Here is a 17,517-nt window from a genome sequence, read left to right on the forward strand (position 1 = left end):
TTTCCTATGATTTTGAGTATGAGAATAATGAATGAATGCAGGATGAGTATGATGAGTAATAGAATGAGCGGTGCTCGGTGGTTAGCCCCGGGTACCCGTCATGGCCCCTAGTTGGGTCGTGACATCTAGGCCCCAACTCTGGTCTGTGAACCTCCACTCCGAGTAGTAACACCAGCAGCAGCCTGCCGGACATCTAGATGGAGTAGAAACACATAGTATCCTCGCATAGTCTCGATCGGTAATCTCGGGCCGCCATCGTGTCCGTCTTGGGGCCACAACCTCCTTGGCGGCCTTTCCTCAATCCTACTGATCCTCAAGCTCTGGAGACGGAGATCTCTCGTGCCGCTATCCTACAGCAGGAGCCCTGCCCCTGGCTGGGGCAGTCCCGCGGCCTCTAGCTTTACCTCACCTTCTAGCTCTGCCGCGCCCTCGGGTGCCAGCCGCAGCTGCGGGCTCTGGCGCCTAACCTCGGGCTATAGTAGCTCGAGTCCTCACTATTTGTAAGAGAAGAGATAGGAGTCAGCTACCAATTGATTGTTCCAGATACCAATTAGAATAAAGTAGCACGAAAGAAGGAAAGAAAGTGAGACTTCCTAAATGTCCCATACCCTCTTATAGATAAGTACAGAGCTCATCGTACCGATCCAAGAGACTCTACTAGACACACTCTTGTATTATAGACCGGGTAACCTAGGGCTCTGATACCAGCTTGTCACAACCCAATTTAGCTAAGTCGTGCGGGTACTTACCTTTCAACCTCGGTAAGCGAACCCTCAACCCAACGATAGTAAAATATTAATATAAATAATTCAATAAGCAGATGAGAATAATTCACGTAAGTCTAACGATAATAATAATGAAAAAGTGCGAAAAGTAGGAAATACACCCTAGAGTCTGGTCTAATTCATACAAGAGCATCTAACTAGATTATACAAGTCTGGAATATAATAATACATCCAGTCTAAATATGTCTCACAATGGAAAATAAGACATAGATAAGGAAGAATCTTCAAGGCAGCGAGCGTCTTGTGCTCACCCTATGGACTCTAAGCAACCCTGGTAGCGACTATCAACCACGAGAGACGGAAGTAGATCCAACCTGGAATTTTGCATTCATAAAGAATGTAGCAAGTACAGGTTAGTACAAAACCACTGTACTGGTAGGTATCATAGGCCGACTAAGTATAGCTGACATAATCTAGACAATAAAGCAAGATAAACAGATAAATCGACAAGTATAAGTCAAACACAAGTCAGAACCAAGTATACGTTATCTCCTAGTTTGCAACATCTAAACCTAAGTGTGCCAAGTCTCAATATATCCAATTCGAATCCAAATAACACAGTAAATCACCAGATCATCACAATATATGGCATAATGCAATGTAATGCAATAATATATGAATGCAAATGTAATGCAATGCTGTGTACACATGTACTCCGGACGGAAGTATCGACGTCTCGGTAGCACAACCCATAGGGACTCACGAAGTCCATGTACCACTCGTTCCGAATCTTTACCCAATGGTTGAACGAGACTTCGAATCTTTGCCCACGGAGGATTTTCATCAGCACATTCCATGGAGGACCCACGGAGTCCATGTACCTCACAGCTCCGGCACAAACCTCGGCAACCGCTACCACACAACCATAATTCCGGGACAACCATCGGATATCAGACCTCACATCACTCTCATCCAATCCGAGCCCACTCATCACAAGAGCCTCTTCATCAAGTATCATAAATAAATCAACGATATCATGAAGGATGAGAATGCGTGCAATGTATGAGTTCAATGTAAATAATCAGATCAGTATCACAAGTACCAAGCAAGGGTACGCCAACAATATCATGAAAGGGCTACACAAGCCATATAGAACACTATCCTCGTATCAAACATCAACAAGTGAGGTACCAAAATATCATGAACTAGATATATCCATAGTCTCCAATATCTACTATCATCACGCGGCGTCAAGCCAACAACAATAGAACAATCAAGTCACAACGCAACGGGGTAGCTAGCCCCAGTCACACAACATGGCCCAACCTAAGACAATATCCAACCCAACTTCATACCCGAAGGTTTACATGCTTTCTCCGACAATATCATCTAAATATATGCTTCGCTAAACGAAGTCTCACCATAGGTAAGCCATAACCTACCTGGAAGGCCGAACATTAATAACACCAATAATCACTCCTTAGCCTTTCCTTTCCGCTAAGCCTCAATATCAAGAAAGTCTAAGCGTATTCGAATAATAGAATTAGAATCAAGAAGAACATCGAAACCAACCCTACTTCTATCAAGACCCAAATCCCTAACCTATGGAATAGGGTTTATGAACTAAAAGGGTGAAATTAGGGATCCATAGCTCCCAACATGAAATTAAACCTCTAGATGATCAATTCCCATCATTATCAAGCTAGAATGATCAACAATTCACTCTAATTCAGATTCTAGGCAAAACCCCCAAATTTGGGTATAACCCTAACTTCTAAATCCACAAATTAACCCCTAATTAGGAAGAAGTTATGAAATAAGGGTTCTAATCAATGAAGTTAACCCAACCCACAAATCATGATTTAGAAGTAACCCAACCCACAAAACATGATTTAGAAGCCTAGAAGGAATATTCATTAAACCTACTTTTAATCTTCCATTACTTAATGAACTAACAAGATGAAAGGGATTTTAAGATGATTACGGATAATGAATTGTCACGACCCATTTGGACTAAGTCATGCGGGCACTTACCTTTCCCACCTCGGTAAGCGAACCCTCAACCCACCGATAATTAAAGACATGAATAATTAAATCGAGCAAGTAGAAAAGAATAAATACGTAAGTCTCACTGTAATATATAATAGAAATAGTGCAGAATAAGGAAACACCCCCAGGGTCTGATCTAAGTCGTACAAGAGCATCTATGAAAATATACAAGTCTGGAATAATAATACATAAATCTGTCTATGTCTCAGAATAGGAATAATAAGACATAAAGTAGGAAGAGTCTTCAAGGCAGTAGACGACTCGTGCTCACCCTAGAAACTCGGTGCTAATGCTGAAGTGACTGTCATCCACGGGAGATGGAGGATGACCCAACCTGATACTCTGCATTCATAAAAGAATGCATTAAGTGCAGATCAGTACAAAATCACAGTACTGGTAGGTATTATAGACCGACTAAATATAGCTAACATAATTTAGACAATAAAGCAAGATAGGCCAATAAACCAACGAGTATAAGTCAAACATAATCAAACGAAGTACACATCATAGCCTAAGTAGAGCATCTAATCCCAAATGTGCTAAGTCTCAATATGTCCAATCCGAAACCAACATGACAAGTAAAAACATCAATCATCTCAAAGTATGCCATGGATGCAATGCAATGCAATAATGTATGAATACAATACAATGCCATGCAAATGCTCTACACACATGTACTCCGGACGAAAATATCGACATGTCGGTAGCACAACCCAAGATGACTCGTGAAGTCTAAGTGCCACTAGTCTCGGATCTTTACCCAACAAATAGACGAGACCCCGATCTTTGCCCATGGGGATTCTCACCGGCATAACCCTGGGGGACCCGTGGAGTCCATGCGCTCACTCAATCCACGATTTCGGGACTAACATCGGATATCGGACTCTCACATCATTCTCATTTAAAAATCAAGCCAAGCTCATCATAATGTTTCACTAAGTACCAATAGTGTCTCAACAATATGTCATGAAAATGAGAATGAGTGAAAGGCATGTGTCAACATCAAGAATCAACTCAATATCACAAGTACCAACATGGATACGCCAACAATATAATCATTGTCACAAGTACCAATCATGCGTATGCCAACAATATCTCAATATCAAAAGTGCCAACATAGGTACTCCAACAATATCATGGAAACTACACAAGTCATATAGATCTCTATTCGTATCAACGTCACCCGTAAGATACTATAACATCACAATCAAGAAGGACCAACAATTCCTGATATCTATTAACAACATGTGGCATCAAGCCAACACAACAGGTCAATCAAGTCACACACAACGGGGTGGCTAGCCCCAATCACGCAACAGGGCCCAACCTAAGACAACATCCAACCCAACTTCATACCCGAAGGTTTACATGCTTTCTCCGACAATATAATCTAAATATATGCCTCGCTATACGAAGTCTAACCAAGGGTAAGCCATAACCTACCTGGATGGTCGAACTGCAACACCGACAAATTACTCTTTTTCCTTGCCCATCCGCTGAGCCTCAGAACCAAAGAAGTCTAGGCATATTCGAAATCTAGGTCTAGGCATATTCAAAATCTAGATTAGAAATCATGAAGAATGATACTAATATTGCTATCATTCAATTTAGTTCATATCCAACCCTAGAATTTAGGGAAACGAGGCCCATAAGGTCAAACTGGATATTCGAGAGTAAAATATCAAATTAAGTACTAAGTGATCATAACGCAACAACTAATTGTTGATTTAACTTATGGATTCACCTAATTTCGGACTTTAAGTAAAATCCCCAATTTTGGGTATAAATCTAACTCTTTGATTCAAGAATTCAACTTTAATAATGGAAGATATATGATTAACAACCTTAAATTTATCAAAATCTAGCATAAACTCCATCAACTTCATCATTAATAAGCCTAGATAGAACATGCATAAACTCCACTTTTATCTTCCATTACTAAGGAATTACTAAGGGAAAGAGGAATCTATGAGGATTAGGAACAAGGAATTTGTAAAGAGATTAGCAAGACTTACCACCAAGAATTTTCTCCAATAGTCTTCTAAAACAGTCCCCAAAAGTTCAATTTTCGTAATGGGAATACATCATAGACTAAGGGCTTATTTAATACACGTTTAATGAAATAACAAGCCCGTTACCGCCACGGCAATATCGGAGCCTCAACAACGACTCCGCCCCAGCGCCCCTACAGACCGCTAGGATGGTCTGGGCAAAATTACACTTGGCCACCTCAGCGGTCATCCCACCACAACAGCGGTGCCGCTTGGGTGGCACTAGTGTCGCCAATGCGGACACCAGGTACCAGAAACCTAACTATTTTCCCTAAGTCTCAACCGAGATCCCGAACCACTCCTGAGGTCTCATTGACCAAGTCAACCCCCGATACCTCCTTTCTGATTTCCTAACCAAAATTCCAAAACGCATCCGACTACATTGGGAACTGAACTAGATATACACACTAGTTCTAAATGACTATCCGGACCTCTTGGAATCAGTGAAATTTCAAAAAAGGTCCGTTTATCCAAAAGTCAACTTTAAGTCAACTCTTTTCGCTTTAAGCTCGTATTTTACGAAAAGTCGCCCGAATCAAGTGTAGATATCTCGGGAAGCGTGCTAATGATTCCCTCGGGTCAAAAGTGAGTTAATCAATGCTCGAAAAGGACGAAAATGCTGAAAAGGCTATAACGACCAAACGGGTCGTTACATGAATTAGCAAAGAGATTAGAAGGACTTACCACTAAGAATCCTCTAAAATTGGCCCCAACGGCCTAATTTTTAGAATAGCTATAAATGAAAGACTAAGGGCTTTTAATGCACACTTAATGAATATAACAGGTCCGATATCGATATGGCGGCAGCGGGACCGCTATGGTGGTACCCTCCTGACTGCCACTCTGACGGCCAAGACGGTCGACAACCATTTCCCTTGGCCTCCCCAGCAGCCCATCTCACTGCTATGGCGGTGCCGCTGGGACGGTAATGGTGCCTCCATGGCGGACACCAGCACAGATTTTGTCAAAAATATTCCCAATCTTAATCCGAAATCCCGACTAATACCCGAGGCCATCTGCTCACAAACCACATACATAGACACACATAAAAACACGCTACGAACACAGTCATGGCCTCAGAATTTCTTATGGAGGTCTCGTTGACCGAGTCAACCCCCGATACCTCAATTCCAACTTCCCAACCCAAGTCCCAAAATGCATCCGACTGCATTGGGAGCCGAACCATATATACATACAAGTTCTAAAAGACCATCTGGACTTCTTGAAATCGACGGAGTTCCAAAAAAAATCCGTTTACCTAAAAGTCAACTTTGAGTCAACTCTTTTTTGCTTTAAGCTAAAATTTCACAAAAAGTCATCCGAATCAAATCTAAACACCTCGGGAAGCGTGTCAACAGTCCTCTCGGGTGAAAGTAAGGTAACCAAGCTCGGAAAATGATTGAAAGTGCTGGAAAGACTATAACAACCAAGCGGGTCGTTACAGTCCATAACTCATTTGAAATGAAAACATGTCTTCATATGTAAAATGACCAATTATGCCCCTGTATGTCTCTAAAAATGTACCAAATATGAGTTACATACATCCTTGCATATGCTTAGCCTACATTGCTTCATAATTGCTTATCATCCTTAGCCTTGCACTATGTTGATATTCACATATATACATGAAATATACAAGATATACACAGCCTGTATACACTTAGGTGTGTATGGGATGGTATACTTTGTATATCATCAAGAATAATTCATAACTGTACATTTGTATGCTTTGTAAATAAATGTATTGGGCCTGCTCTTACCTTATATTGTTTTGTCATTGAACTGGGCTTGTCCCCACCCTTCAGCTGATTCATATTGTTTTCAATATTAGGCTTTGTCCCTTGCGTGTCATGTAATTTGGGCCTACCTGCATTTCTTTCCATATCATCTGCTTGGGCTTTTGTTTCTTTAATTTTTTGGCAAATCATAATTAATATATTTGTCATATATAGAACCGTATGCGTGATTTATATGCATTCCATACTTAAGTTTCATTTTAGCTTAATAATTAAGTATTTCCCATTTTCCGATCTTTGTATGCATGGAAATTTGATAGGGGCCATTTGGGTAACTTCTGTGAATATAGGTGTTGGGCCAGAGGCCCAACTTCGTGTTTTTGACCGAGTCAGAGATTAAAAAAAATATTGAAGGCCCAACCACGGGTGAAAATGGCAACTAGTGGGCTTAGGTTGGCCCACCAGCCTAACTCTTCTCCTTTCCATTTTTATATGTGCATATTATTTGTATAATAGTTGTATATGTAAACAACTTGTAATATATTGAAACCCAAATGCGATTAGAACCTAGGAAAACTCGTGTAGTAGCTAAGCATTTTCTAAAATGATTTTTAAAGTTAAATATGATTTATGATAATTGCATGAATGATAAATTTTGGATTTTTGCAAAATATCACAAAGTGTTAAAGATGGTAATATGTATGTGTAAATAAAAAGCCGGACAAGAAATTGACACTGTTTTTGGCTGTAAGCCCTTTGCGAAAATTAAAAGAGGGGTTATTTTGGGCTCAATCAAATCTGGGCTTAAACACATTTTTGGGCCTCATTTACAAAGTTGAAAACTTGGGCTAAAATCTTTTTTGACAAATTGAAATAAAACTGATTTTACGAAAGATGTAAATGAAATGGGACTTTTTTTTAAACTTACATTGACTTAAGGTATTTTTAGAACTTTTGGGCCAAAAGCCCAAACCTTAAGGCACAAAAACAACAGGAAATGCACTTGGACCTTAGTTTGAGAATGAGATGGCTTTGGTATTGGAATATGGTTGACTAAATGAGCTGAAACTGAATAAAATAAGTAATGTTCCCTTTATATATATATATATATATATATATATGCTCATAAAAACCTGTGCTACTTATACAATTAATCACACATTGAAGCTCGAAGGTGAACCGTATTCTAGGGATCCATAATACTAGGGTGCTTAAAACATTCTCTAGGGGGTCACCAGAACTCTTACCTCGAACTCTGGTTCTAAAAGAATTTTTCTCTTGTTTGAATAAACCCTTTTAAACTTTGTTTTCCTAATTTCCTTTATAAAATTAGGTGGCGACTCTAAAAGAATATAAAATCCGAACAAAGTCCACAACCTCTTAGCAGCTTTTATGCACCCACGTAAAAGTGAACTGTACTGTGCTGGGAATGTTTTAGGTTCTAACCATAAGGGTTTCAATATAATTTGATTTAATTGTAATTATTTGCTTATTTGTTTATTTTTTTACAAGTATAAATTGTCATGCATTTATACCATCAACTCATACACCTTTGGCAAAAAAACATGGCTTCAAAGTGGACATGCATGCTTGTGATCTAGCCTTCACTAAAAAACCCGAAACGCCCTTTTTTTGGAACACGTTGAATGCGGAGTTGGTACGTGGTCGTTCAATAACCGATAACGATTCACCCCGAGTAGTCCGTTCGAGTTTCTGTCAATTTGAAAAAGCCTACTTTAGCATTTGATGTAACGACCCGTTTCGTTGTTACTGTGAATTTCAAAGAAAAACCGTAACTCTGACTCCTTAAAAATGTCTTCGTCTAGTTATGATCTGGAAATCGCTAATTCAATCGAAATCGTTGTGTGCATCGCGTGAGGGATCAAAGTGTGGGCCACCAGGCCCAGCTGAGCCGCCATAGCGCCAGTATGTCTTCATCTAGTTATGATCTGGAAATCGCTAATTCAATCGAAATCGTTGTGTGCATCGCGTGAGGGTCGAAGCACCGCCATAGCAGTAAGAGTAAATGGCTAGTGAGCCGCTATGGAGGCCACTCAACCACCCTAGAAGCACCGCTAAAGCGGTGACCATGCCGCTTGGGCGGTCACGTACAGTGAATTCACTATTTAAGAAATCATTTCGGGAATTGGTCCCATTTTTTACAACCCTAAATTCTAGCCACCCAAGTCTTTGGGAAAGTCTAAAAATTAGATTTGTTGGGCATGAAAATCCTTCTAACACCTTCAAATTGTTCATCCACCTAGTAAATTACTCCTAAAAGTCTTCACATAGAGAGCCATCTAATGGATAGTACAAGTATCTAGAGTTGAAGGAATGTTGGGTTAGCATTACCTTACACATGAATCCCATTAAGAAATCTTCCATGTTCTCTCCCTAGATGAGTTAATAACCTAGATTCCTACTTTCCTTCTTCTTAAAAATGATTTCTTCCACGGATCTTGCAAATGGGTCTTCCTCAATATAAGCTTAAAAATTGGTGAATCACCTAGTGTTGTGGTAGATGGAATCTAGAAGTATGTTAAGACCCAAAACTTCCGTATTAATCCAAAATCTCTTATGAGGGTTCTTATGATGATTTCTATTCTTGGGTCTCGTGTTGTCTCCAAGCTCCTTCGTGTGGATTTGATGTAGCGATTGCGTTGAAAAATCAATAGATATTCGTGGCACCCGCTCGGCCATGAGGTAGGTTATGGCTTCCCTTTCGGTAGACTTCGGTTAGTTTCTCATATTCGTGTATTAGAAGGAACGGAGAATGCATGTGTAGGAACAAGAGATTTGGGATGGAATCTTAGGATAGTGTTGCTGTGTGATTTGTATGTTCGGGCTTGTGGCCTTTAGATTCTTTAGGATGTTTGATGTAGTTCTTGAATATCGTTGCATTTTATGTGACTTGGGAGCAGTTGGTGATACCTATTTCCTGCGTCTCACGATGAGAATCTCCGTAATATAAGATTAAGTGTGTTATGCTATTAATAGTGAATCTAGTAGATAAATGGAAGGATAAAATGTACCAACAGATGCTATTGAGTTCTAGACTGAGTAAGAGGTGAATTTACTTGTACTAAGCTAATAGCCTAATAAAGGAAGAGCGGTAATATTGTATTGTGACTGATTGATCTATTGTGTTGGCTTGATGCCACGAGTGAGTAATTGGTATTGGGAATTATTGTTACAACTTATTTGTGTTATGGTGGCACCTAAATTTGGTGTTGATACGTGGATTGAATTCAGTATGACTTGTGTAGATATTAATGATAGTGCTGGCATACCCATGTTAGTATTGGCCACATTGATATATTGTTGGCATACCCATTGTTGGTACTTGTGATATTGAGCATGATTATTGATGTTGATACATGCATTGCACGCACTCTCATTTTCATGATACACGGTTGACACACTGATGATATTTGATGAAACACTTGATGAGCTGGGCTCGATTTTACTTGAGCGATGTGAGATGGTCGATATCCGATGTTAGTTCCCAAATCTTTGATTGAGTGCGTGCATGGACTCCGCGGGTCTCCCAGAGTGGTGCCGGTGAGAACCCCCCGTGGGCAAAGATTCGGGGTCCCATCTATCTATTGGACGAAGATCCGGGACGGGTGGCACTTAGACTTCGCGAGTCACACTGGGTTGTGCTACCGAGATGTCGATATTTTCGTCCGGAGTACATATGTACACAGCATTGTCATGACATTGCGTTGCATTGCATTATGGTTTGATTTTGAGTTGATTTGGTGTTTACTTGTGATGTTGGATTCGGATTGATATATTGGGACTTGGCACAATTGGGATTAGATGCTACTTAGGTGATGATGTATACTTGTCTTCGATTATCTGTGACTTTTACTGGGTGGTTTATTGTTGTGGAATTGACTTATGCTTATTAAAGGATAATTAAAGAGTTGAAGTTATTGATGTTATCATGAGCTGTGGATTATTGATGTTATCATGAGCTGTGGATAGATGTATACTTGATTAGTTATTTATCATGTTTATTTGTGAATTCTTTTACTGATATGTGTTTCTAACCATTGTCGGCCTATGATACTTACTCAGTACACGTGGATGTTACTGATTCTACTCTTGCTACACCCTTTTCGGGGTGTAGAGTGTTTCAGGTGATTGATTGCGACATGTTTAGAAATGCACGGTGCCTATCTTGAAGGTCTCCTCCCACTTCATTCCGGGACGGAGGTTGAGTCTTAGAGTATCGTTGTAAAGTAGATCATTTAGTCACTCTTGTACTAGTCTAGACCAGGTCGTGGGAAGTCGGATTGAGTCTGTACTTATTTAACCGCTGTAGCTGTTTCAATCTTGAATTATTTAAATAGTTGATTTCCGTTGTTAATCGCATTTAATTATTTCCTTTATTCTATTGTCTTTATTATTTGATGTATTATTTAAACTGAGGGTTCGCCTACCGAGGAGGGAAGGGTAGGTGCCCGCGCGATCCTAAAATAGGTCGTGACAAGTTGGTATCAGAGCCTAGGTTACCGGTCTCACGAGTATAAGAGCAATGTCTAGTAGGGTCTCGTGGAATGGTACGTAGATGTCCGTACCCATCCACGGGAGGCTATAAGGCATTTAGGAAATTTTCCTTCTCTCTTTCAAATCGTGCTACTTTGGTCAAATTGGTATCTCGGTGGATTTAATCGGTACCTGGACGGTTCTAATTGGTACTACATAGGAGAACGTTTTACATTATATTCCGATCTGAATTGTTCCGTGTGTGCAAATTGTCGAAAAATATTGAACATAGTTCAGTGGTACCGCCACAGCGATCTTTCAGCCGCTATGACGGCACCGCTATGGCAGCTTATTCACCGCTGTAGTGGTTACCCGGTGTTCCTCAAGACCGTTGTTGCGGTACCTGCTCTGCCGAAGCGGGACTACTAAAGCGGTCTGAGAGACTGCCGATGCGGCTTGCCTGAGATCAGAGACCTTATTTTTCCCCTGTTTCCATTACTTTCCCTGTTTTGAATTCAGCCAAAAACAGAAGCACAACAAAAAGTCTACCAATAGCAGTCACATAAAATAGACCCGACAAGGGCGAGAAATCATCCAAGGCAACTACTACAACCCAAATTACTTAAAAACCAAAAGGGAATGGTCCAAAGCATAAAACCAAACCACCAAAATCTGAACCAAAAAGAAAATCAACAGAAATTATTTCAAGCATCCAAGCCAACAAGGCAAACCAAATAAAAAGATTGTCTGGAAATAAAAGGCCCTACAAGGGCAACCGAGCATAATAAAAAGGGGAAAAGGAAATCTCTAAGGCCGTCCACATACTGGTCGCACCATCATCATCCGAGCCGCCACCACCAACATCATCAAATCCATCCTGCCCGCCATCCTCCCGGGGCCCACCCTCGAAGGAGTACTGCTCGGAGTCATCATCGTCCTCCACTGACATCGGTATGTTGGGGTACATGTTACCAATATTCCCTTAGTAACCCTTCAAGTTCTGATGTTAAGCTTGTCGCGCACCTTGTTCTTTATCCTCTCCTTATCAAATCGTTACGAAGCTTACCGTGGTTTTTAGCCAGGGTGGTGTATGCAGTCTAGAGGCTGGTTAGTGACTCACTCATCTGCGTCTGGGTATCAAAATACCCCTTCATCTCCTCCTGTGTAGGGTAGCTAGCAGCAACACCTGATGAACTGGAACCGCCAGAAGGCATGGACATCGTCCGGAACATGGTCACCATCTCATCAAAGCGCGAATCTATACGCTCAAAGGGGCCTTGGATACGAGGAGCCCCAGTCTTAGCATCACCTCCAGCCCAGTCTCAGCATCATCCCCAACTCCAGTGTCAGCCTCAGCTCTGCTTCCCCCCTCGCCTGCATCGTCCACCTTTCTCCTTTTTCGACTGACAATCGCGGTCCCAAAACTTTTCTCCCACAATGGATGGAAAGGGGGATCAGGCTGGACTCAATCATCATCATCCTCCTCTGGAACCTTAGCCCTCTGGCATAAGAAAGTGATCAGAGAAGGGAAGATCAAGCTTTCCCCATCTCTATCCACGAACTCCTTCCACTTTGCAATGACCTGTGCCCTCACATTTACCAGTATGTCGGCTAAAACGCAAGAAACAACAAGGGCACGGGCATAGGTCACATCATGGGTGTTTGATGAAGGACGGACCCGACGATTGATAATGTGCAACCATCTCTTGGCTTCAGCAGTAAAACGATCACTGTATATCGCCCACCTACCATGACCCCAGGGAGTCTTCCCTATATCATCCACCTGTACCAATTGGGCGGCCAACCACATAAGATCCTTCTCCGCTGCCTTCTCCTTATAGGGCTCCTCTGGATGATCATCCAATCGGTAAACCCGATTGATAGCCCTTGACCCCACTTTCACTGGAGTGCCCCTCAATATGATCACCGGGATAGGGGCATCCCAGTCAACAGAAGGCAGCATGGCATAAAATTCCCTTACCCAAGACTCATTGCAATCACTTGGGTTTCGGACCAAACGAGTCCACTTGGTCGCTACCAACCTGTTCCAAAACTTTGGAGCCCGCCTTTCCACATTTGTCATGTTAAATCACTGCTCCAATAGTAGAGGAATGGACTTCTGGCTCAAGTGTTGCCATTTACTTTGGCGAGTGGGTAGTTTTTTATAAATGGGCACCTCCTCATTTTGGGGTACAGCTCTTTGGACTTGAGGTACTTGTTCTTGATTGTCAGCCATTGTGCCTGCAAGGTAAATTAGAAGTGTGTCAATTCTCGTGTCTTATCAGTTGCATGCCATTATAGCAAGAATCAACGTGAAAAACTTGATAAATAAATGTCCTGGCAAGAAACTGCACAACTACAAAATCTGCAGTTACCGCTGTAGCGGCTTGCAGACCGCCATGGCGGTACCGCAATGGCGGGCAACAAACTGCAACAGCAGTATCATCCAATCTCTTGATGACTGCCATAACAGCCAACTGAGCACCACAGCGACAACGTTGCAGTGGTCAGTCAACCGCTGTAACGGTATCGTCTTCTCCTACAGAAACCCCAAATTTTCAAATTTTAAACCCCACTTTTTGAGTCAAAAATTTGTTTTGAAGCATGGATCGGGTAGAAAATCAGTGTGTATGAAGTTTAAACCCCATTGGGGTGCTATTCTAACAACAAACTAGCCTAATTTTTTTTTTTTTAAAAAACTCCAAAATCTATTACAAGAATTTTTCTTTACTATGTTTAAGTTTTACGGATTAAATCTGTGGTATAATCATGCTGTGCTCGAAGGGATGGCTATCCTAATGATTAACTAGTTCAGATTACTCCAAAAATTCGTCCTAGTGGGGTGTCAACCCAAAATTCCAAAAACTCTAACTTTGTACTACCAAAAATTCCAACCACCTACACTGTTAATCCTAAATGCAGTGTTATTGTTAATTGTGGAGCAAGGGTGAAATGAAATGTTACCTGATTTTGCCGCGAAGCAGTGAATGGAAGTGGATCCTTTTGTCTTAGCCGTTCTGCTTCTTCTTGTGGGTGAGAGAAAGTAGGTGAAGTTGGAGGCTTGTTAGTGTTAAGTAGGGAGAGTAACGTGTTAGTAGAGTTTTATTTGAAATAGAAGTGAAGTGGGGGTGGGAGTTTTGAGGGATGTGGAGAGGTTTTTTGAATGGGTTTGGAGTGGGAAGTGAAGAAGAAGGGACTACTGTCCCTTAAAATTCTGCCAAAGAATGCGGCTATGGCGGCACCGTAGCCACTACAGCGGTGGTGCCATAGCGGTCAAGAGGCCGTTATGGTGGTCTCCTAGATTTTCGGGTGACCGTCGCAGCGGCCAGTGTTGGCGCTGTTGCGGTACCATCCCAGCGGTCCTATCCCCGCTATAGCAGTTTCCCAGTCCCGTCTATGGAATTATTGATACGTTTTGGGAATATTCGAGCCTTACATCTTGTGGTGGACCTCTAGCAATCACTCCTTGCCCTTGAGTCCTTCGTGCCTTGATACCTTGTGTAGCTTTTGTAATCCAACTGACTTCGAATTCACTTGGATTATAGTACGAGTTATGGAAACCGGTGACGATCACCGATATTTTGTGGGTATGTGAAATCGGAATGCCGTTGTAACTAGGTGATTTTGTGGAGTTGCGTCTAAGAGCGCTAAGTCACGAAAGGTTCCCCGACTATGTTATTCATCATATTCCCTTCTGTTGAATTCGAGATACGAGGGTAAGATAGTACTATTAAGTCCTGGATACTAAATGCGTCACCCGTCAGCACTTGTTCATTCCCTTGCCGTTCGGGGACGAATGGTTATTTAATTGGTATCTGATGTAACGACCCGTTTCGTAGTTAATGTGAATTTCGAAGAAAAACCGCAACTCTGATTCCTTAAAAATGTCTTCGTCTAGTTATGATTTGGAAATCGCTAATTCAATCGAAATCATTGTGCGCATCACGTGAGGGATTGAAGTGTGGCCCACCAGGGCTAGCTGAGCCGCCATAGTACCAGTATTGGTGCTACAAGGGTCGAAGCACCACCATAGCGATAAGAGCAAATGGCGGCCACTCAGGCACCCCAGTGGCACTGCTAAAGCGATGAACATGCCGCTGGGGTGGTCACGTATAGTGAATTCACTATTTAAGAAATCATTTCAGAAATTGGTCCCATTTTTTCACAACCCTAAATTCCAGCCGCCCAGGTCTTTGGGAAAGTCTAAAAATCAGATTTGTTGGGCATGAAAATCCTTCTAACACCTTCAAATTCTTCTTCCACCCAGTAAATTACTCCTATAAGTCTTCACCTAGAGAACCATCTAATGGTTAGTACAAGTATCTGGAGTTGAAGGAATGTTGGGTTAGCATTATCTTACACATGAATCCCATTAAGCAATCTTCCATGTTCTTTCCCTAAATGAGTTAATAACCTAGATTCCTACCTTCATTCTTCTTAAAAATGAAAAAGTTCGCCTCTAAAGGATCTTGAAAATGGGTCTTCCTCAATATAAGCTTAAAAATTGGTGAATCACCTAGTGTTGTGGTAGATGGAATCTAGAAGTGGGTTAAGAGCCCAAACCTTCCTTATTAATCCAAAATCTCTTATGAGGGTTCTTATGATGATTTCTATTCTTGGGTCTCGTGTTGTCTCCAAGCTCATTCGTACGGATTCGATATGACGATCGAGTTAAAAAATCAATAGATGTTCGTGGCACCCACTCAGCCATGAGGTAGGTTATGGCTTCCCTTTCGGTAGACTTCGGTTAGTTTCTCATATTCGTGTATTAGAAGGAACGGAGAATACATGTGTAGAAACTGGAGATTTGGGATGGAATCCTAGGATGGTATTGCTGTGTGATTTGTATGTTTAAGCTTATGGCCTGTAGATTCTTTAGGATGTTTTATGTGGTTCTTGAATATCGTTCATTTTATGTGACTTGGGAGTAGTGGGTGATACCTATTTCCTGCGTCTCATGATGAGAATCTCCGTAATATGCGATCAAGTGTGTTATGCTATTAATAGTGAACCTAGTAGAGAAATGGAAGGATAAAATGTACCAACGGATGCTATTGAGTTCTAGACTGAGTAGGAATGAATGCCTTGTGAGTAGGAGGTGAATTTACCTGTATTAAGCTAATAGGCTAATAAAGGAAGAGCGGTAATATTGTATTGTGACTGATTAATCTATTGTGTTAGCTTGATGCCACAAGTGAGTAATTGGTATTGGGAATTATTGTTACAACTTATTTGTGTTATGGTGGTACCTAAATTTGGTGTTGATACGTGGATAGAATTTCGTATAACTTATGTAGATATTGATGATAGTGCTGGCATACCCATGTTGGTATTAGCCACTTTGATATAATGTTGGTGTACCCATTGTTGGTACTTTTGATATTGAGCATGATTATTGATGTTCATGCATGCATTGCACGCACTCTCATTTTCATGATACATGGTTGAGCTACTGATAATATTTGATGAAACACTTGATGAGCTGGGCTCGGTTTTACTTAAGTGATGTGAGATGGCCGATATCTGATGTTAGTTCCCAAATCATTGATTGAGTACGTGCATGGACTCCGCGGGTCCCCCAGAGTGGTGCCGGTGAGAAACCCCCGTGGGCGAAGATCCGGGGTCCCGTCTGTCTGTTGGGTAAAGATCCGGGACAGGTGGCACTTAGACTTCGCGAGTCACACTAGGTTGTGCTACCGAAATGTTGATATTTTCGTCGGGAGTAAATGTGTACATAGCATTGGCATGACATTGCATTACATTCATATATCATTGTATTGCATTGCTTTATGGTTTGATTTTGAGATGATTTGGTGTTTACTTGTGATGTTGGATTCGGATTGATAAATTGGGACTTGGCACAATTGGGATTAGATGCTACTTAGGCGATGATGTATACTTGTCTTTGATTATCTGTGACTTTTACTAGTTGGTTTATTGTTGTGGAATTGACTTATGCTTATTAAAGGATAATTAAAGAGTTGAAGTTATTGATGTTATCATGAGCTGTGGATAGATGTATACTTGATTAGTTATTTATCATGTTTATTTGTGAGATTCTTTCTTGATATGTGTTTCTAACCATTACGGCCATTTTATGATACTTACTCAATACATGTGGATTATCTTGATCTTGCTCTTGCTACACCCACTTTCGGGGTGTAGAGTGTTTAATGATTGATTGCGACATGTTGAGAAATACGCGGTGCCTATCTTGAGGTCTCCCTCCCAACCGTTAGGGACGGAGGTTGAGTCTTAGATTATCATTGTAAAGTGGATCATTTAGTCGCTCTTGTACTAGTCTAGACCAGGTCGTGGGAAGTCGGATTGAGTCTGTACTTATTTAACCGTTATAACTGTTTCAATCTTGAATTATTTAAATAGTTGATTTTCGCTGTTAATCATATTTAATTATTCCCTTTATTCTATTATCTTGATTATTCGATGTGTTATTTAAATCGA

Source organism: Lycium ferocissimum, chromosome 8 (genome assembly GCF_029784015.1).
Source record: "Lycium ferocissimum isolate CSIRO_LF1 chromosome 8, AGI_CSIRO_Lferr_CH_V1, whole genome shotgun sequence".
NCBI classification, from domain to species: domain Eukaryota; kingdom Viridiplantae; phylum Streptophyta; class Magnoliopsida; order Solanales; family Solanaceae; genus Lycium; species Lycium ferocissimum.